Here is a 23973-nt window from a genome sequence, read left to right as displayed (position 1 = left end):
CTTTCTGGAAATATAATCTTTCCAAATGTTTAAACTTTATTTTATACATAATTGACTACTTTTACATGTTTTCTACGATTTTCTTTTCAATTCACTTCTATAATTAGTTGATTACATTTATATGGGTTAATCATTATAAAAAAAAAGATTGATTACCCATAAATAGGTTGCTAACATTTAAAACGTTCTATGTTATGTTTGGATGAGTTTTAAAAAAATTTATAGAGTTATAAGTGGAGAAAGAAATGAGAGTAACGATTGGAAGTAGAGGTAATGATTGAAGAGAGATAAAGAGAGAAATGAAAATAATAATTAGAGATAGGGGTGAATAATAATTGAAAGCAATGGTAATTAGTGTTTTTTGAGTTAAGAATTTTTTTTTCAAAAAGCAATCATTCAAGCAGTGGCATGGGCATGCACTAGAGCTAGAATAACCTTGTTTGAACCTAATTTTTTTAAAAAAAACTTCCCATAAATCAACTTCGTTGGCGAGAATGGTCAATAATTGCGTAATTCATTTTAAAAGATTTTTCTCAAATACATTCTAATACATGTCACCTTTAAGTAACCAAGCAAAAAGATACTCTATACTAGTACATTGTCTTACAAAAAGATTGTTTCACTTTTCATTATCCTCCCTCAATAAAAACATTTACCATTCCTTTTATTTCTCTGACATCCTCGAGAGAGACATAACACGGTATGATCTACAAGTGTGATCGACGAAGAGACTCTAAATGTATTTAGTACAAACGCAGTACCGATTTTATGAGCTTGGACACACACTCGAGTCTCGAGTATAGCCCACGAGTTAAGTCCTTTTGCACTCTAGAGTCAGTGAGAAGAAGGGAAAGCACAAGAATTAGTAAAGGTCCGTTTGGTTGTCATGTTGACTTGATTATTTATTGCTTTTTAAAAGAATAATTACGTAAAAAAAAAGTAAAATCGTATGACATCCAATTATTTATTTGCTTGATGCGCGCAAGGGGCATAATAACAAATTTACAATCCATTATAATTTTCATGCGTAAATAAATCATTAAATCTGAATATTAGGAATATCATACAATATATGGTTAATACCGTGGGGAAAAACACAAGTGATTACAAGAAATAAAATAAAGGTACTTGATTGCCCAGGGAAAAAAAAGATACTATTTGGTTCTAAATATACGAGTACGAGCCAAGTTTTGCATATTTTTTAAGTTAAGTGTAGGAGAATTCTTTTACCACGAAAAATCCATGTCATTAGGAATTTATTAGCGGTTATTTTTGGTCTCTAATAGTAACGACTTCTAGTTGCTTCTTGTCGGTTGACATCATCATCAGTAAATAAAACAATGGGGCCGCAGATACCATGGCCGCTCTGTTGTTTTTCAATTTCATACTGCTCAGAATTTAATTTAAGTTCCCCGATTTGGACATAATCTCTCGAATCTTTCTTTGATGGAATAAAGGCTTTCTTGAAAGACACTGAAGCAATAACCTCCTCGAGGATAACTGCGAATCCACCAAAAACCAGTTATATTTGTTCCTTTTTCTTCTTGATCGTCTTGAGAGAGAGAGAGAGAGAGAGAGAGATTAGAGAATGGAGAAGAAGAAAGACGTGGTTCGATTGGAGCGGGAGTCTGTAATTCCAATTTTGAAGCCGAAACTCATCATGAGGTTGGCCAACCTCATTGGTATTTCCGCACTTACCCCCCCTCCTCCTCCCTTCCTCTGACTTCTCTGTTAAATTCTTCTTTTTATTTGTTCATGTTCCTATACTTTCGCTTTATGTCTATAACATAATCGAATTAATGTTCATGAAAATTAGCGATCCAACGCGGTGGCGCCAGAATTTTTTAAACAAAATGGCTTAAGTAGTTCTATAATCTTAGCGTTCTTTTTCACATTTGATCCCATACATATTTTCCAATTTTAATTTTGGTCATATGTCATAACAAACTATAGAATGACTCTTGGTTCCAAAAAAACAAAAAAACTATAGATGACTCTTAAGTAATTGATCCCGCTAGAATTCCTTGCTCCGCCCTTGGATATTACAGTCGCCTTTGTCAAGTTTTTAAACTTTAGAATTAGGAAAATAGTTGTTACACTCTCCATTTGATCTGTACCATCTGCACGTGCTCAAAACTGATTTTTCATTTACTATATAGTTTTTAAATTTTAGTGAAAATATTGCATATATTTGATTTTGCTAAAATACTGTCACTGATTTTATTGATCAATAAGAGTATCCACAATGCTATAATCAAAAGTAAAAGGTTTTTAAAGTTAACAATGTTGGTGCAAAATATGGCTCACAATGTTATAATTAAACTTAACAACCTCCTTAGAAAAATAATCAAATTTTAGGCTTTGGATAACCAAAACTAGCAACCTTTTTGACAATAACCAAATTTAATAGACCCTATAAGTTCTTAATCAAATACATCAATCATTATACAAAAACATTCTATCTCTCTTCCTTTTTCCTCTCTCTTTCTTTTCGAACAATATTTTTGAAAAAATTATTTTACTAAAAAATTATTTTTTTAGAAAAATAGTTTTTTTTTATAAAAAGTTTCAAAAACTATATTCTATTTCTAGTAAATAGTTTTTATTAGTTTCAAAATTATTTCTGGAAAAACTATTTGTTACTGTTCACAGTTTTTAGTTTTTTGTAGTTTAAAAAGATGATGTGACAAATTTTGGTTATCCAATTTTGATTATGCCATTGTAGACATCTATATTGTTAACCTTAGCAATCTCTTAAATGAATAATCAAAAGCTGATGTGGCAACTTTTGACTATCAAATTTTGATTATAGCATTGTGGATACCCTAAGATCAACCCCCTCAATCATGGCGTTAGCGGACTTTACTATACTTATCATGCTCCTTTTTGTTCATAAACCTGGCAAATCTTTTCACTAAAATTAAAAAGATCGATGGTGGACAGACAAAAGTAAGAGCCTGGGCGGTGGATGGCCGTTGAGGTTCCCTACACAGAGGGTTATATTGCTTTGGGGTGTTTGGTTTATAGTATTAGAAGTAGAGGGTATATTGGTCTTTTAATGGTGTGCAGGAGATACCTCAAACTCTTTTTTATACTCCAGTAAGAGCATCCACATTGTAATAAGCAAATTGGTATGGTTAAGCAAACTTAACAACAATGCTAAAAATATAGCTCACATTGTAATAAGCAAAGTTACAAGTCTTTTAGAAAATAACCAAATTCCACCCATTCCATAACCAAACTTAACAACTTTTACCAATAACAAAAACTCAATAATCAAACCCAATAACCAAATTCAAAACTAAAAAACTAAAAAACACCCCACATTAGAATCGTTTCATCGAGAAAAATAATTTGGTGTGGTCGGGTGCGTGATTAGAACTCGTTTGTAATTGGACATAGGTGTATTGCGTATTGTGGGGTTTTTTTTATAGGGATGCAAAAATAACCAATGCGAAGGTAAAGTTTGTTAAGTTTGATTATGAACTAAATGGATAATCAAATGCTGACGTGGCACATTTTGATTATTGAATTTGATTATTCCCATTGCGGATGCTCTAAGTAGTAGATTCATGCGAATGTACAAAACAGGTTTAAGTGGGTGTTCTAAACACCAGGCTGGTGATATTATATCAATTATCATTCCATACATAAACAAAACGAGGGTATTCAAGTGTATACCTTTGGTTCTCAAAAAAAGAAGAAGGTGAATACCTTCTTCAGAGTTTTTCAATGTGTCTGCTCCAACAGATATAACTGACCCACACGCCCGTTCATTCACATCTGATCATATGGTGGGGGCATTATGGAAGTGATAATGCTGCACTGAACATTCTCATTTTCAGAAAGCTATAGAAAATCGGACTGGGCATTTCTAATATAGATTATGTTTTCCAGACAAGTCGGTATATTATCTCTTTTAATATCAATATATCATCTGTGTAACTTCATAAAAACTTTTCCCTTTGACAATGCAAGCCGGAGTTATCTTCTTCTTTCCCCACAGTAGACAGATCATGAACAAAATGAAAGATTGTTTTCATTTGTGTAGACAAATGAACTCCCCCTCCTTCATCTCTCTCGCGCACATGCACACAAACACATAGACACACATAAGGAGGTTGATTTGCTGTTTTCCGATTTCTGACAAGGTTATGAAAGACCTAATTGACTTTGGCATATATGAAACCTTTCGCAGAATGCAGTTCTGACAGAGCTGAATTTTTGAAGCTCTGCAAAAGAGTTGAATACACTATCCGTGCTTGGTATCTTCTGCAACTTGAGGATCTGATGGTTTGTCTCAATTTTGTGCCAAATGAAGTCTATAGTCCCCTTAAGTGTTTTCATCTGAGTATCTTATATCTATTGATCCAAATGGCCCTTCTATGTTATTGTGCCCGCAACAATTATACTCTCTCTTTGATCCTGTCCATGGGACTCAGAAATTAGAGCAGCAGAACCTAATCCCAGATGCGGTTGACATTCTTGAAGAGAATTTCCTCACTTACTTGTTTCAGGTATCGTTGCTGCTGCATCCTAAATTAACTCCTTTGACATCCTGAAAACTGAATTGTGAGTCTCTGCAATCTTGTTTTGATTTTCATACATGCATGCAGGAGGGAAGGGAGGGAGGGGAACTGATAGGGGCCTTGTCCCCTCCAAGATTGTGATAGAACAGCATATGTAGGGATTGGTTTAACACTACATGGAATGGTAAACTTTCTCTAGTAGTGCAGCCTCACCTCCCAAAGCCAAAATAGTTTGTCATATTTGTACTTTATATAAAATACTGAAGAAAGAGTATTATATCAATGATAGGAGTTCTAAAGATCAAGAAGGCCCTGCCAAAATTAATTCCCGTAGTTCTTTTTGTTTGATTAGTATAATGTTATGATTGAAATTTTCTATGAGAGGCTCTCTGGAGTGTATCATGCATCCTTTTTTTTGCATTGCTGATTTCAGCAACAGTCTTATCTAATATCTTAAAACCTTTCCGACTAGAGAGGAGTGTGTTGCAATCCTTGAAATTTATTTCTTTGAACGTCACTTTTCTTGCCTTAATTTTTCATAAATATTTCAATTTTATGTTTCTATCTCTTACTCCATGCAGGTAATGAATAAGAGCAATTTCAAGATAGCTACTGATGATGAGATTGATGTTGCATATTCAGCGTAGTATCTTCTAAATCTTCCAATAACAGTTGATGAATCTAAGGTTTGCAATTGCTCGTCTTTGTCTACTGTGAAAGATGGAGATTTGCGTTCCCAGAAATGCCCATTTATATACATACTTAATACTTGATATGCTCATTTATCTTTTCAATGAATTACAGCTTGACAATAAGCTTTTGAAGCGGTACCTCATGAAAATCTTCCGGACTTCGCTGATAAGGTATGGTTGTAAACTTACATTACAAGAACTGGAGTTAGTTGATAGCTCTTGTAAACGTAAGTGTAACTGGTATTGTAGGTACTAGTAGACCTTTCTTGTGGTTTGGGGGAAGGTTTTTACTCACAGTTGGAGAGGTTTTTATTCCTTCATTGTGTGTGCGCGCTGGTGGAGGTGTCGGCGGCTTTACAATGCTTCCTTTGCTAGATAGGGCACGTGGATTGCCATCTATGTTCGAGGGGATTGGAATTGCATGTTGAATCTACATCCACGTCCTCTTCCAGAGGACCACTCAATCATGAATCCTGGTTAAAGCCCAGGCCCCAGTTACATGGAATTGCAAAACTATTCAAACCTCTTCCTTTAGCTGATTGGGAATGGAGTTTTTATTTTTTTCCAATCACTAACTTTCTCCTTTAATCTGAATGGAAGCCCACCTTCTGAGGAACTACAACTCTATTGAGACAAAAAACTTCCATTCCGTTTTATATCTTTCGTCAATCCTTCCCTCTCCCTCCGTTCTAAGAAAAATTATACGTGTCAGACCTAGGAATGGCTCGTTTCCTTAATGCTTCTCCAGCTCAGTAGATGTACAGTTGTGCCCCAGGGGTGACAGCACATGCAAGGAAATGAGAGAAAAACTCACTATATATATCAACCATATACAAAGATGAAAAAACTCTCCGGGGGAGAACCACCGGCTCCCCCTCTCCCCCTCTGACCTCACTCTCTCTTAGACTAAATTGCTACACCACACCACCACCTCTCTCTGATGAGTACCTAAATACACAAGAGAAAGACCAAGCCTTAAAGGCTTTCTGCGTGAATCGGTTGGGATCTGTTGGCACAGTGTCCTGCCGACACTAGGGAAGTAATCCTCTACGACTTGCACATGGGTTTGCTCCCACTTGGGGGGAGTAATATCCAACAATCGGCCCCCTCCGACCAAGTGTGAAACCCAAACGTCACTTTTTCTCAACCACACTATCCTTTGTCAATCTCATGTTCCAGAGAATCATCTCAGCATCCCTCTACTCACACCAGAGGCTCCATTCGCCAGATGGGCTCACACCCTGCCTGGAAAGAGTCTGAATCCTATCTCTGTTGACATGCCACATCCCCCATTTAGCTTCACAGCACACCAAACCGAGATACACCACTCATCTATCCAGGATGTCTTCCTGATTTGCTAGATCTCTGTGGCTCACACCGACTTCATCGCCGATATATTCTGCACCCCCGAAAAAGAGTGCCCGCATCCTCACCCGGATGCTCCTGGTCTGCCATCTACGATAACAATGTAGTGTGCACCTGATCTCCCGCAGAACCCGATGGAACACCACTTGCTTAACATCCTCCACCCGTCTCTGAAAAAAATTCACGGAATGGTTCGTCACATTTGAACTTAGATTACTTGCATCTTTAACCGAGATGTCTCAGTAAAACTTGCCATCAACCATTGGAATTCCCAGGAAAGAATGGTGGGGTTGATCAGACCCACTCAAATACCACCCTCTTCCAACACTGTAGTTTTGCAAGAATTTACTTCATATCTACAATAGAGTCCACTTGTATCTACGCTCCTCCGTTGCTTGAGCGCATGCATTACACTTGGAATGCCAATATTCGTGTCTGTCAATAATCGAACACTCGTTCCCAGTCACAGTCGTCACCATCTCAATTCCCCTGTTCGGACCCCAATTAACACCCTAGCAAGCTGTTGCAATCATGGTTGCAGCATTTCACCCGCAATCTGATTCGCTATGAGGCACATCTGTACATCTCAGGTCGCGACTCTCGTACTCCTATGCCTATTCTATGAGACTCTGCAACTGCTACTCATCTTGTTCATTGTTGATCAACACCCATACTACTTGACTGTGCCTTGCATTAGCTCCATCTGCCACTGCACTTCCACAAGCCTGTATTGGTGGCCCCTCATCCGTTGGATTGGAAATCACCATTCGATCAGCTCACCTGCAGCCCGAATCATAGTTTCATCTCCGGATGATAGGTTCAAAATTGAGCCAAACTGCCTTCAATTACTGTTGACCATCTTCGCAATCACTAGTTCACCCAGATCAACCTTAAGATCTCTGCCGAGTGTGTCAATCCTCCTTGGTGGGTAGCATCCGTGCACTGTCCGCCTTTCTCGTCTCCTTCCTCGAACCTCCTGCCACTCTCGTCAACTCTCACAGGTCATCTCCTGCCTCCTCGTTCATCCTTGTTCCATTCCCCGGCTTTTGCAGTCAGATCATCATGGTTTGCCTCTGAAACAAATCTCCCAACTGACCTTGACCAATCCCGATCATCCTCGATATCACTAGGTCACCCAGCCAGCCAGACGTTCAGATGGTTGGTGGTTGGTGATGTTACCATGGCACGGGGTGGCATGCGCGCCAACTTAGCCACCTAGGCAGGCACTCCCCTATTACACTACAATGGTAAACCCTAATAACTTAGCTATCAAGTATGCTCTCTCCTTGAGTTGAAACTAACTTGGTCATCGAAGTGCCCACAAGCCACCTTCGGCCGGTTGGCACTAATCGTTTGCTACTTGTGGAGTGAACGGAAGGGAGAAGTGGGCTAGAAGATCAAACCACAAAACAAGCAACCCAGATCTGAGAGAGAGAGGCCCAACCTAGAAGAGTGAACACCATCCCATAGTGATTATGACACATCTTTCACCTCTTTACCAACCAAAAGACAAGCAATTTGACTCATTCAACTATGTCTTGAATTGATGTTCTTTGAGGATCAGGAGATTTAGTTTTGACAATAGTTTTGTATGGAGTTTGTTCCATCTTCTTCATTGGCATGTTTCATCTGTTATGGGGTACAAAAATGATAAAATCTTGAATTTCTCCATCATGTGGGGTCTTTCTCTCATACAGCCAAGGATGCCCCAACAAGATATGGCACACCTCTAGAGGTACTACATCACCCCAGACTTTATCTCTAATATTCCCGCAACTGGAAAACTTCATAGACATCAATGGTTGACTAGGACTTCCACTCCTTTCCTGAACCAAGCCACGTTGTTGGTTTGACTAACTTCTCAATTTCCAAGCTAAGCTTGTTCATTATTTCACCAAAGGCAAAGTTTGAAGCTACCACACAACTTTCCCAGGCTCACCTGTGCAAGTAGTGCGGAAATGACTTCATGTGAACCTTTTGTCATCAAACCAGGCCTTAGGAGCTATCATGGCATATGATTAACTTTGACACTAGAAAGCCCTTTCCTAAGCAACTCCAACACTTGCTTGTATAACTCCTTAAGCACTAGCAGACTGTAATGAGGTAAGCTAGCAACACATGTGTGATGTTGGATATCCCTAATGGGAGTAAGTCCGGGACTTCCTCAGGGGCGCATTTCTTAAACTCTCAGTTTGGCACAAAAAATTATTGTATGGTCCTGGACTGCCACTTGGTCCAGGAAAATGTCAACCACACAATACCGTGGGGACCACCAGGTGGCAATGGTCCCAGACCATCCAATAACTTCTCTTCTGGCACATCTTTCTCTTCTTTACCCACCAAAGGACAAGCAACTTGAGTGTCATTTAATTCCATCTTGTATGATGTTCATCATGCCAGATTTAGGTTTCACGCTAGTCTCATATGAAGCTCCACCTTCTTTGGTATCTTTGCATCTCTTTAAGGGTACAATGTAATCTTACATTCGTTCTTCATGAAGGCCTAGGTGTTCTTTTCTCTATTATGTGGGGTCTTTCTATCATTCTACCAAGGACGCCCTAACAAGATATGGTACACCTCTGCTCCTCTAGAAGTACTACGTCACACCAGACCTCATCCCTATAATTCTTTCCAATGGAAAACTTCACTAGACATCAATGGGTGACTTGGACTTTCCCTTCTTAACCAGGCCAGGTTGTAAGGTTTGATTAACTTCTAGGTTTCCAAACTAAGCTTGTTCATTAATTCATTCAAGATGAAGATCTCAGTGCTTCCACCATTAAATACAACTGGACACAATTGTCACCAAGGCCCAAAAGACTTCGTCTCAGCCTTCTTCCATCAGATGAGGCCTTCAGAGCTATCATGACATGATTAACTTTGACACTAATAATCCCTTTCCTTAAGTAAACAACACTCCCTGATTTTCTGCACTCCATTTTGTGGTTTATATCCTAAGGGAGAAGGAAACGAGGGGGAGAAGAGAGACAACAAGCAGCTAGGGTGTTGTTTACATTTTATGCTCCCAATAAATGAGAGGGATAGTGTGTTTATATTGGAAAACAAAAGAAAAACCCTAACTTCCTCACTAGGTGTCACAATCCTATTGGCGACCTCTAGACATTAAAGATCAGGTGCACCTCATGTGACAACTGACAAATAAAAAGTGGACAACCCCCACAAATAAGTCAGTAAATAAACAAAAGATAGATTCTGAACAAATAAAATCAAACAAATAAATAACTAAACTGAAGTAAATCATAATCTAAGTCACTTTTTTGTTGATAAATTACATCATAAGTTACATCACATATGAGGAATTTTGTGTAAATATTGCTTACTTGTTGAGACTGCTAGCACAGAGAATTACCCTATGCAGCAGGAACAACATGAGCACCTGAGTCTTTAGATTCAAGATGAAGAGAAACGTGTTTGTTTGAATTTTATGGTGTGGTGTTAGAACCTGGGGTTTTAAGGTGAGGAAGAACTAAGAAGGGAAACGTCCAAAGTTCAAATCAACTTTCTTCACTGTCTACCTAATTTGTATTAAGTTGCATAGTGTGAGCACATGCTATTATGTTTCAGATGTCATCTTGATTAATGTTTTAAAAGGTGTAATCGCCCCAAACCATTTATTTTGTTATTTATGGATCTTGTATCCGCAGATTCTTCTATAGATGCATGTCAGTCATTTTGTCTTGGTTAAGGTTTATGCCTAAACAGCGCAACCGTTGTTTTTCTTTGTTTCTTTTCACTTTGGTTCAAGACCACCGCTTTCTTACAGCAACCATTGCCCTATGATGATAAATGGCTCAGCCTTTCTATGAATGCAGCCTTTATTATATGCCAATTAATATTGAGGGTCCAGTTTCTTGGAGGTTTATGTTCAAGTTTAACTTCAAACATGGCATTGCACTTTGCATTGGTTACCCCGTTTTTGTTCCCTTGGTGGTTGTAAAAGTTCCCGTCCCTGTTTTGGAGTGTGATGAATTTTTTGTATCGTAGGTTACTCCAAGAAGAAGACGAGGGATGTGAATCTAGTCAGTGTCGGGCAACGCAACATGTGGTAGTTGATGGGTCCAAGGTGAATTCATCAATTCCAGGGCCAAGCTCGTCTTCCGATAGGGATAAAAAGTTTGGGTTGACATTTGAAAACTTGTCTGCTGAGGGAAAGGCCCGCTGGCCTAATTTGTTTTCCGGCATTGGAAATCAGTGAGGTTTGTGTATCAGGACATATATGGACTTCAATTGGGTACCATTGTTCACCTGCCTTGCACCTTAATCGCCTATGGTTTGTGTTTATTGCTTTTCAGTTATATCTTGAAAGGGACTGGTGGAGGTGTGTTCACTTTTATTTAAAGGATGGACTGTGGAGTGCGTCACTTTTATTTAAAGGATAGACTGTGGAGCGCGTCGCTCTTCTATCTTGGATACAGTTTCCTTGGTTTTAGATTTTCTCTAATGTATTATTAGTAATCTGCATTCCTTGTTTGTATGGAGTATTTTGGGTTATTAATCCACTATTAGAAATTACTACGTTGTGGCATACTTTTTTTTTTTTTTTTGCAATATCAAAAAGTGTATTTCCCTTCCCTTGTTATTTCTCTCATTACAAGGTGGGGGGGAATTCCTTGCATTGCTAATTGTTAAAAGCTTCCGTCGTTGTTGGATAACCGTTAGCGCTGGAATAGTAGGGTACTTTCCTACAAAGTGACCACTGTCAAATTTTTGTTTGGACAACGAAGGTCTATTTTTCAGAACTTAAGCGCAAGTCCTAATCTTTAAAACAGTATATTTCTTTTCTAACTTTTCCCTTTTTAATTAGAAGATAGCTCACACCAGTTAGATATTTTCATCTCAAATAATATACTCCCTCCGTCCTTTTTTTAGAGTCCAGTATTTCATTTTGGACTGTTCCTTAATAAGTGTCCATTTTGTAAAGTTAGTGAATAAAAGTTGGTGCATTGCCTATTTTGTCCCTAAAAGTATATTCCATTTTGAAAAGTTAGTGAGTAAAAGTGTAATGATGATGGGTAAGTATGAAAAATGGATGAAAAAGTTGATGTGAAAGGTATAATAATAATGTTGTTTTAATAAATTGAAATTACGAAACAGGACACTTAAAACGGGACGGAGGGAGTATAAGACATAAAAACAATTTCTAACTCCCCAAGTTATAGGAAATACGGCATAAGAGCATGTATGCCAGCCTGGCAAAATTTTTAGCCACAACACGATCCAAAAGTCGCTGTTCTAATTTATTAATGGGAAAAAAACTGTAAAAGTTTTTGTAATTAAGTGTTTGTGTCAATTTGGTCTCTGTAGTTATGATTGGCTCGATTTACACTCTATACTTTCCATTTTGTTTCAATTCGGTCCAATTACTAACTTCCGTTAGTCCTTTAAATAGAAAAATCATATGGCCTCCTTTTTTGGGGTTAAAACAGACCCGTTCGGCTAAATAAGTCAACTTTCTTATTTTTTGTCCTTATTCAAATTTTTTTTCGTATTTGTTAGTTTTTCGTCATTTTTTTTGGGATTATTGCATCGTTATGACGAGAAAAATCTAAAAAGTAAAAAGTTATTATCGAAATTCAATTTTTTTTGAATAAAGACGAAAAAATTGGCTTAGGTTTATTTTTCAACATTCGTAGTCAGGAATCAGTACATGGGAGAAGGGTAAGAAAATGAATAGAATGACAGAGCACTATTTCTTGTAACCACTTGGACTGTTAAGTTAGGTTTATTGTAACCTAGTTGAGTGATTTGTTATGTCTATGTATTAGGTTATAACATAGTAATAACCTTAGTCACATACATTATCATTCAAAATACCATACGCTCCCAAAGTACTTTAGTCATGTTACCCATTAGTAATTGGAGACAAAAGTACTTTAGTCATGTTACCCATTAGTAATTGGAGACAACATAATAACCTTAGTCACATACATTATCCTTCAAAATACCATACGCTCCCACTCTTAGTCCTTGCATTGCACTCTCCACGCTCGCACTCCCACACACACAGTGAATTATGTGACTTTGAACTGAGTTTATATAATATTCTGACTTTTGGACATGGTTATTTATCATGTTGTGACTTTTGGATCTATATCATGTTCTGACTTTTGGACATGATTCTATATGCATTTTCAGTATTATGCAGAAAAATAAGGCATCTCAGTATTTGTCCACAAGTTGAACATGTAGACAATATCAGTGGTTATGATGCCTCATGGCTGATCATGAAAATACTGAATTCGATGGTAACTTTTTGTAGAAAATTATAACCAAATTTCTTCCCAAGTGCCTCCTTATCAATGGAGAATGGAAGAATGAGTTGTATTGGTTCAGAGATATATAAGGGCAAGAGGGGAATGAGTAACCTCATTCAGCTAAATAAGCCAACTGGCTTATTTTTGTCTTTATTTAAATTTTTTTCGTATTTGTTAGTTTTTCGTCATTTTTTTGAGAATTATTGCATCGTCATAACAAGAGAAATCTAAAAAGTAAAAAATTACGATCGAAACCTAATTTTTTTGAATAAAGACAAAAATAAGCCAATAAGCCAATTTTTTCGTCTTTATTCAAAAAAAAATTGAATTTCGATCGTAATTTTTTACTTTTTAGATTCCTCTCGTCATGACAATGCAATAACCCAAAAAAATTGACGAAAAACTTATAAATACGAAAAAAATTTCAATAAGGATAAAAAATTAAGCCAGTTGGTTTATTTAGCCAAACGAGTCTATTTTAACCCCAAAAAAGAGGGCCATATGATTTTGTTGTTTAAAGGACTAACGGCGGACTAACGGAAGTTAGTAATTGGACCAAATTGAAACAAAATGAAAAGTACAGAGTGTAAATCGAGCCAATTACAACTATAAGGACCAAATTGATACAAATACTTAACTACTGGGACTATTTCAGTTTTTTTCCTTTTATTAATCCGTTGGGCACTTTTTAGAAAATGTGGTACCAGCCTCTTTATTTTAACTCTACTTTTTTCAAATACTCTTTAATCATTTCTTTACTCAAAAAATAAATAACATTATACTATTTTAAGTGTATGGTGCCGGAAGTGAACCAGGATCCACGATGATGTGACCTGACTCGCTCATATCGTAGTCGTTAGAATATCATATCGTTAGTGTTAAAGGTGATTTCGATTTGGTTCGGGGTGAAAATTCTGAAAATCAATTCGGTTCGATCCAAGTATTTCTAGGATCAATCCTGACCGAAGTTGAGTTTGGTTTAGGGTGGGATCGATTCGGTCGGGGATTTCAGTCAGCCCAAAATATAAAATTTCTTTTTAATTTTAAGTGTGTGTGTGTGTGTGTATATATATATATATATATATATGTGTATACGTGTGTGTGTATATATATATAATTGTTTGGTTCGGTTCGGTCTGGTCTGGAAAAATTTCGCCGTCTGACCGAAAATCGAATCGATCGGTCGGTTTTTTGGATTTTTCCGGTCCGTCAATTTTTGTAACACCCCTAGTTAGTGTTGTTATCGGATATCAATATGTATCAAACATCATAAATTTAAAGTAATCTTTTCGTTTAGATATCGATGAAGACAATTTTTTTAAATAAATAAATTTCTTAACAAGTCCTACAAAATGACCTATTCAGATCATTCAATTAAGTAATCGTTATATGCTTACAAATTAATTACAAGTGAAAAATGCCATGAGTTATCCACGTGTCGGACTCGGACCCAAAAAGAAAGAAGTGTCAGAGCATGTATAGCAGCATCGGTATTGGGCTGCCTTGAGGTAAAATAGAGAGCTAAAGCCTAGAATGGAGGCTGTAGTAGATTAGCTACCATGTAGGTAAAATACATTTCACTCCCATGATTTGGTATAAATACCGAGGAGTTGTTCATCACCAATCCATTAAAAATGGGCTGTGCTACATGCACAGACTGCTGTGCACAGCAGCCTTTTTCTCCCGCCTCTGGTTGCACAAAGATGATCGGAGCCGCTCATTTTGTTCAAAATATATCGTTTAAGGTCTCTGTAAAAAATGAGTTTCGTTCGATATCGTTTGAGGCGTTAACAAAACACCCAAAATCACTTCAGAATTTAGGCTCATTTTTTACAGAGACCTTGAACGATATATTTTGAACAAAATGAGCGGCTCCGATCATCTTTGTGCAACCCGAGGCGGGAGAAAAAGGCTGCTGTGCACAGCTTGCTGTGCACGAATCATTTCTGATTAAAAATACTATTGTTCTTCCTCTCTCTCTCCTCTCATCAATCCATTAAAATACTCTTGAATAATATTTATATAGTATTTTATAAAAATAGAGATGATAATAGAGAGGATTGATGTAGGTTTGAGATAGATTTGAGTAGGTAAAATGAAAAAAATGGATTGTTGAATAGGTAAATTAGCTTTTGCTTGGTGTACACGCTCTTAGTTTCTAGTATATGCGAGAATACTGACTCGGCTGAAGAACCAAGTCACGGTTCATATCTTATGTATTCTGTAAAATGCCGAGGAGGATAAAGAGACCGGTGGACCTCCATGTTTTATGTTTGCCTGGGTATTCGACCCCGTTCCGGATTGCCCCCTTAAAAAATACTGTAAGTATTTATTTGCAAAGCTTAAAAATAATAAGTTTACTGAAATAAAAAATATGCAATATGGATCTAGTTTTATAGATTTCGTAAATCTATTATTTTTAAATTTGAAAATAGGTTCTTATTTTTTTAAAACCTTTTTTAAGAATCTAGAACGGAGCTTTAGTAGTATTTATGTACTTACTCGAAAGAGATCTTTTGGGCTCAGTGTCTACGGTCCGCTATGAGCTATGAAAGAGATTTTCTTTTGGGCTTAAGATTGAAGCAAGTATTTATTTGAAATTTTTAAACTTAAAAATAATAATTTACTATGAATCTTATTTGATAGATCTCGGTAAGATTTTTTGATGGTGCAAAAAAATTGAAAATATATTTTTGTAAATACAATATTTTAATATTTAAAAATTTCAAATAAATACTTATTTTTTAAGAACCCTTAACAAAACAAGGATTACAAGAAGCTTGCGTGGACAGCAATGTTAAATATCTTAATCATGTTGCAAATCACCAACATTTAAACCATTAGCCATCTAATATTATTGAGAAAAACTTAGTTGATGTATATTTTCTTGGTTAATATTGCAGCGTGGAGTTGAAATGTCAACACAAATTGGACTTAATTGTCAAGTTCACAGAAAAAAACGTTCGTCGTTGAAATAAAAACTTGATGGTCACTTTGTAAGGTAGGTCCTATTGGATATTTCTCTATAGGAAAACCTAAAACGAGATCCATCAGACGGCACCAGCATAGGAGGTGAGAAACCTGGAAGCTTATTCCGACTGTCGTATGACAGCTCTTAAGCTGATACACCCATTACCTACAGCTCTCACAAACTGATTCATTGGTTCAGTTATAATCTCCTCTCAGTGACATTGTCCCACAATTTCAAAAAGGAAAAACGACTTAAATCTGCTAAAAACCATCGATCAAACATTAGCCGAGAACTAGATTAATTGTTGCATTCTGTCCAGTCGATTACACATACAGCCTTGTTTCCGTGGACACCATCTGACTTTGATATGTTACATGGACAGAATCTGTGTGGAATACTGTAGGTTTTACAACTTGGGCAATCTTAGACTGAATGTCACTACTATTAGCTGAAGAACAGTTAATCACTTGATCAGCTTGCGCCAATCGTGCACTCAAAAATCTCTCTATCATGAACAAGCACCTCTAAACACCTGTACATAATCGAATCAGTCAGCACAAGGTAAATTGGCTGAACTTCCATAATTTCATTGAAACGACTTCAAAGAAATTCACAATGCTTTATGCCAAATACCTTTTATGAAGCGCAAAACAGTCTCAGTTAATTCAGCTTGGTGTGAAGTGTAACCATGATCTGCTCCTTTTTCAATGTGTATTTTGTGATTACTTATGATCCTGGCAAACTCCAATCCGTCTCCGAATGGAATGATTTCAACCTTAGATCCATGGATAGTCAATACCCTAATACAACGGTTAATGTAAAATAATGGTTATGTGAACAAAACCACCCATAAATCAATCAACTAAAATATAGATGGGAATACGAAATATCCAGTACAACGTGGAACATCAAATATGTTCCAGATTATGTGAATAAAACCAAGCAAAAAGCAGATCAGACTGCAAGAATATGCAAGTCTCTGATCCATATCAAGTCAGAATGTTCAGGTAAAAACCTAACTCAAATGCACCAGAAATTTCAATTGCAAGAGCTAAATTCAGTGACCTATGTCAGACAGCATATTCATGGCAACAATTTATTATGAATACACTCTTCTTTCTGAGAGAGTTTCCTACGGCAAATGATCGCCATGATCAATCGAAACAGCAGATATACAGATATGTTCTGCAAAAGGAAATTGATTTTACTTCTGACCTGCATTTTTTGTCGATCATACATGTTCATATTCAGTACATCAGTCAAATTTTTCAGTGTAACTCAACAAGAAACTTTTCCTGCAAAACGATCAACCATCAAATGCATATAGTGAAATACATGTCCATGTCAACCATCATTGGTGATTTTTGATTAATCCGAATGCGGTATTGTCATGCTTGTCTTCATGTGTTAATAACCTAACATGTTTCCCTAAAGAGTCTGAAACAAACAAAGAGAAAGGAGAACTTGCAATAGGGGTCAGTGGGCCGGCAAGGGAACATTGTGTGCATCTTATTGCCAGTCCCTAGTGAAAACAAATTGTAAACGGGAATAATCTAACACAAATTAATAATACAAATATGCATTTGAAAACGTGCATTTCTTTAATTCCCCATGTTTAATCAAAAGAAGAAGAAAAACCAAAATATCCATAATAGGACATGCAAACAATAATAACTTCGACAAGCACAGAGTGAAACATGTAAAAAAATGGCTGATTGTAAGTACACATGTAAAAAAAAAAGGTGATAAAGAATATAAAGCTCATCAGATAACAAGAAAAACTGATAACATAATGATTATGACCCAAAAAAGGAGTGAATAGTGAGCCATTCCAATTATATTATTATTGTTAAGTGGCCCAGCTAAATTTCAATTCAGAGGTAAAAGAAAATGAAGAGCAAGATAGTGCATATCTGAATGTGAACACATACATACCTGTTTCACTTTTGACATTGAAATATGTATCCTTCTTGATCAGATCATAGAAGTCTTTACCCATGCACTCGTCAAAGTGTCTCCTCAAATCATAACAACCAGAAACATTGACGACGGTGGAGATATCATGGTACTTTGATGCATAGAGGAACGCCACATTTCCTCCTGCAAGATTCATATTTAGTCATATGGTCAAGGAAAACATGTATTCATGTGTACTTTATTTCACCTTTTAATATACATTCACAAACTTGTTATTGTTTCCTTAGTCATAAAGTAGTCTATAAAATAAAATAAAAAATAAAAAAAACAAGAATTACATGGAACTTCATCCAATAAGACAGGTCGGAAGCTAGAACCTATAGAGGGACTGGCTCAGTTATTTTGAGGAGAAGAGGACTTAATTTCGTGAGGGGGAACGCAAATAGGAAGTTTGCACAAAAAAGGTGAGTTACCTCACAGGTCCATCCAAACATTTCAACACCCTAGAAGGCCCAGACAGTAGTCACACTAAAGTTGACATGACCTTATTCAAACCCATAAACAGATAGACAACAGCTTTGGCATTGTTATGGACTCTACATCTAAACCTTGAGAAAGAAAAAAGAAAAATAAGCGCTGCACTAATAACATCTATTGGCTTCGACCCATTATACATGAAAAGAACATATCTGTGTATATCTTTTAATGGTGATCCAAAATTTTGCCCTTGACACGTTTTGGGCGACTGTAATCAAGTATTGGAAAGTTTACATTTTCGCAGAGTTCTTCTCCATGAATTGCGAGGAAAGCAAAGACTAGCATTTGGACTGAAGAGCAACTCTTGAAACATACTTGAATTATATCCTAATTCTCGGAAGACTAGAAAATCTTGAGGAAGAAGAAGTAATTATTATACAATCGAACGTTGATCTGTTGACCCAAACAGTGCTATGTTGACTGACAAGCAATTAGAGGTTGTATGCCACACTAAACGTCAGTGGTGGGCAGCATTCCACAGGTTCAATGATACTAATTTCTCGTGGCTCCTGAATTTCAGTTGCCGAAGTTACTGATAGCCCCCTCAAGTGGAAATCACTCTTACCCTTCTTTTCCTTGCCATAGAACCATTAAATTAGCTTCTAGCTAGTGCTGCCACCCATTAGATATTTCGCAGTACATATTACGGAAAGCCTGTTGGTAAAAAATACAAGGCTATATTTGGATCCACACAATAAATTTAGAAATCCTGAAATGTAACAGAGAATAAAACATTCTAGGAACTGATTGACGATGAACCAACAGGAAAGTAGAATTTGAAAACAAAACCAAAAGCCGTAGTAGAGAACCTCTTGCTTCTTCTTCTTGTTGAATTCATCCATGGCGAATTCCGCATTAGTTCGAGCATCATCATCGTTGGTAACCCCATAAACCCGATCAAGAGTTGACATCAACTGATAATTCTTCGTGGTATTATGCCAAAGAGGCATCCCGTAAAATGCCTCAAAGATCTTGCGGCCTTCATCATCAACGTCCTGAGTAACTTGCACCTTCGCAGGAATCCATTCGCCCCCCACCCGCCGACGGGTATACCACAGACGCCATTGATGAATTCGCCCAGGTTTTTACGGAGTTGCCCTAGAGAAAACCAAAACCAGTTTGCTAATGAAAAGCCACAGACCCCATAAGCAAGTAGATCAGGTGGGGTAAATTGGCTTTATTGCTATTTTACAGTAGGAAAATCCAAAAAACAAGAGAAAATAACAGTTTAGGACGTGTGTTTTGATAATTAATACATATTAACGAGAAATTAATTAGCGGGTATTAATTATCAAAACACGTCATTGGCCGTCATTTTCTCAAAAACAAGCAGCAGCAGAAGAGGTAAAAGAGGAGGTAAATTGGCTTTGATGAAATGGTTCGGTAAATGGACCTAAGCCCTGCTCACAAGCTTTCCCATTTCTGCATAATGTCACTCGCAAATTTTGCTGTGTATAATTTTTGTATTAAAAGACAAATTTTAGAATTTCATCATAAAAAAAGGTAAAGTGTTAAAATAATTTCCCAAAGAAAAAGGATAAGGGTAGAAAATACGGCCCGATGGAAACCAAGCTTATACACACCTATAAGAACATCTCCATTTCTTACTCAAATTTGAGTAAAAATCACCCAAAATACCATTCTACCTTTTACTCAAACTCATACTAAATTTAAGTTTTACTCAAATTTTGAAGACTACTTTCTCCCCCTCAAATTTACAACTTTCATTAATGAAACATTTACTAAAATTAATGTCTACATTTATATTTGTCCTTTTGATTGCTTCATATCAAATGAAGCTTTTACTCAAATTTGAGTAAGAAGTGGAGATGCTCAACTATCCAAATTTAACACTAAAAAAGAATAGCAGGATTAAATTTTTCCTCTGGTTGTGTTTTGTGAACAATACAATCTTTATCTCTTTCTTCTTTTCTTTTCTTTTTTTATTTTAGAAAAACATCATAAAAACACCTAAACTTTTTACAGATCTCAAAACATACCTAGACTTTTGAAAATATCAAAAAAAATCTGAATCTGTTATTTTATCAACAATTAGGCTCCACTATCCCATTTTGTCGATTTGTAATGAAAGGTGTTAACCTTTTTTTTTTTTAATTTTTTACTTCAAAAATTTACTTTAACTCTTTTTTAGTAGTAAATAAATATGAAATAAAATCTTTTTTTATTATTTATCAAAAATTACTTTAACCTCTCTTTTTTTACTATTTAGGAAAAATTACTTTAACCCATTTTTTACTTTCAAATTTTACCCCTCTTTCCCTCTTTTCTCTCCACCAGTGAAAATCTTCCCTCCCTCTTCTCTCCATCAATTAGCCTCCATCTCTTTTTGTGTGTCCAATCCCCTCTCACTCACTCACTCACTCACTCACTTTGGACTAAAACTCTCTTTTCCTTATCTGGGTTTGGATTTGGGGAATTCCGAAATTTCCCTTTCTTCCTCGTACGATATCTAGACAGATATGGAAGAAATTGATATGTATTTACTACTAAAAAAATGAATGAGTTAAAAGTAATTTTTGGAAGTAAAAAAATAGGGAAAAAAATGAAAGTTAACGCCTTCTGTTAGCACTACCTGTTTCAAATTGACGAAATGCAATGGCGGGACTTAATTGCTAACGGAATAACAAATTCAGGTGTGTTTTTTCTTTTTGATATTTTCAAAAGTTCAAGTGTTTTTTTAGAATGTGTAAAAAAGTCTGGGGTTTTTAAAAAATTTCTCCATTTTTATCCCACTACTCTCAAGTTACCAACACAGTAGAGTGGTAAACGTGGGGGTTTGTGCGAATTTAGGAAGGTTGAAATAAGTTAAATATGGGTGAATCGAATACAGATTAATAACAGGCGGGTTGAATATGTACGAGTCAAACATGGGGTCAAAGTCATACTCCCCCGTTTAGTTCCCTAGACCTCCCTATTAGATTAGGGAAAATTTAAATAATTATCATCTTTATTTATGCCATGTAAGAATTTATCTCACCCACTTTGCATGCTTATGTTTTTATCCTTTCAATGCGTGAGTTACCCTTTTACTATGATATCCATATAGATATATACATTTATAGTTTCCTAAATTAAGAGAATTGAGATGAATATCAATCTCTACAATTAAATGAGATATCATAGGAGGATTTTCAAGATTTTAAATTTTCAAATTATTTTTAATGATGTCTAAGCCGATATCATGGTAAATAAATCATCTGCATTTACAACATGAAATATTTAGAACATAGACAAACAATTAATTAACCGTGAAATAGTTTCATGGTAAACGGTCCAAATAATTAACCATGAAATGATAGGAACATAGACAAACATATTTCATGGTAAATAAAGTAAATAATTTACCATGAATTAATAGAATAAAACTAAACTAAACTAAAATTGAAAAACCCATATAATGGCCTTCTGGCATTAACTCGGACCGCGTCCACCATCGCGACCGCGACGTTCTCCTTCCACGGACTTCAATTACTTCGCAATAATTGAGGCCGGACTAGTTTCATGGCAAACGGTCCAAATAATTGTGGGTACGCGCCCCAAAATCTTCGATTTTTGTTTTAAAATCGGGTGCGGCCCTCTTTGAAAAGCGCGGCGAAACGCTTCGATTCAGAGTCGCCACTCGGGTTTTCGCGGTATGCACCCAAGGAACCGAACTCGAAAACGTTTGCTACGTTTGTTTGATTTTGAAAAGGTGTAGACCGGTTCGTCGTCACCTTCGATATCTGAGGTTCGGGAGCCAGGTTACGAGAGGGGAAGGATTTTATGGCACCCCTCTCGCCCAATCCGAAGATCGGTCTCTACTCGGGCATTTTGTGAAACTTTTGCATTTTTCTCTCATTAATAATTTTTCAGCCAATTAGGGCGGGAAAACAGTTAATGGGGGATTAAAACTGTGACAAGTTGTAGTTATGTGACAAAATGTTTATGGATGATGATTTACTTGCAATGATGAACATAGATTGAGAACAAGCACTGAGAGCAGTCTGAATAAGTTGGAGTACGCTACTTTGGAGGGACGTGAGCAGATACCGCACCAGCATGCACTGGCCGAACCACTGCATGTTGATACGACCTGCGCATGCCACCACATGACTGGCGTACTCCACTTATCTGATCTCACAGTCTTTGTTTGCAACCCTCTGGGCTCTGGAAAGGGACCAGCGCACACCCAGGACAAACCACGCAGTTGATATATCAGCGGTTATATAATTACAGACAGATGAAATGGCTTTAAACCATGAAAATAAACAGGACACACCCCTAAACAGTGTGGGGACATAAGAGAGGCCAAGACTAAGCTGAGATGCAAGGGCCAGCCACTGGATCTTGGCATAACTGTCGTACGCCGGTCAAATGAGACCGTACGCCAGATACCCCCCTTTTTACCCAGTGCTTGGCTTTGCATCATCTGGGCTCCGAAACATGACCAGAAAGATCCCAAAAGCCCTCCAAAGCAGATAAAAGTAAATATTGAATGCTACATCTAAACAATTCTAGGATACGGAAAGCTGTAAATCTGGTTATTAGCATGCTAAAGTGATGACAGAAGTGTAAGCAAGTAAAAAAAATGGACGATCAATGATCCTCACGCTAGCAGTGCTCGTACTGCCATGACCGGCGCACGGCATGACCATACTGGCGTGCACTATGTTTCATCTCACACGATTGTTATATTTTACCAGTTTAAGGTCAGGACTAGTATTTATTACTAGCCTGGACCTTACTGGTCCCCCTCAGGGGTCGAAAATAGAAAGCCACACAAATGTGGTATACCTTTTTGGTGTTGAGGTTTGAAGATGGTTTTGAGCTTTAAGGTTGAAGATGGAGGTTGGATGGTGGCTGGATGACAATGGGGTGTATGGAAGTGGGCTCTTCTTCTTTCTCTTTCAATGGAGGAGAAGAGATAGAGAACAAGAGAGGAGAGTAAAAAAAAAAGGGTTGGATTCTTTAATGTGTCTAACCCCTTGCAAATGAATGCAAGGGGAGTATTTATAGAGGAGACAGGGACTGAGGAAGGGCCTTAACCAGTTGGGTTAGGGCTGGTTTGGTTAAGGGGTGAGCCTCCCATGCATTAAATGCATGGGACTTGGCTTGATAGAAGGTGTAGGAGAGAGGGGGAACGGGCCAGCCGAATGTAATCATCAGGGACTGTAGCCCACGTCAGGGTGGCACAAAAATCTCGTCCATGTAGCTGAATAAAGTTGATTTGACTGGGCTTGACTGGCGTGCGCCATGTTTTGACATGCGTGCGCCAATGATAACTGAGTCAACGGTCGATGACCGACACGTGGCAGTTCACTGGCGTACGTCAGCACAGTACTGGCGTAAGCCAGTTTGGGTTTTGCTGGGGCCGTTTGGTTCTGGTTTGAAGGGTTTAAAATGGGTTTAAATGAGGTTCAGAACGCTCAAAACTCAAACACACCATCGTCCTCAGACTGTTCTTGACCTTTAATCATCATTGGGGCAACAAAAAAAAGACCGTAAGATAGGTTTATCCGGATAGCTTAGAATAGGGTGTCTACAATAATTAACCATGAAATAGTATCATGATAAAGGGTTCAAATAATTAACCATGAAATAGTTTCATGGTAAACTGTCTAAATAATTAACCATGAAATTATAAGAATATAAACAAATATATTTCATGGCAAATGAACCAAATAATT

General features: G+C 37.1%; 2 long non-coding RNA genes across 2 annotated transcripts; one reads left to right on the top strand and one right to left on the bottom strand.

Annotated features, from left to right (window-relative positions):
- The first annotated feature begins 1438 nt into the window (after positions 1-1438).
- Positions 1439-11014, top strand: LOC131303904 (uncharacterized). Its single transcript, XR_009192254.1, has 6 exons — positions 1439-1682; positions 4199-4517; positions 5111-5215; positions 5334-8321; positions 10592-10927; positions 10962-11014. It is a non-coding gene; the product is annotated as an uncharacterized LOC131303904 (long non-coding RNA).
- A 5090-nt stretch (positions 11015-16104) lies between these two features.
- LOC131303970 (uncharacterized) lies at positions 16105-17068 on the bottom strand. The gene is made up of 3 exons (XR_009192273.1): positions 17048-17068; positions 16466-16632; positions 16105-16364 (listed from the first exon to the last, which is right to left on the bottom strand). It is a non-coding gene; the product is annotated as an uncharacterized LOC131303970 (long non-coding RNA).
- Between the last annotated feature and the right edge of the window lie 6905 nt (positions 17069-23973).

Source organism: Rhododendron vialii, chromosome 10a (genome assembly GCF_030253575.1).
Source record: "Rhododendron vialii isolate Sample 1 chromosome 10a, ASM3025357v1".
NCBI lineage: Eukaryota > Viridiplantae > Streptophyta > Magnoliopsida > Ericales > Ericaceae > Rhododendron > Rhododendron vialii.
Note: the sequence above shows the minus strand (reverse complement) of the source record. Positions and strands in the feature narration are given on the sequence as shown.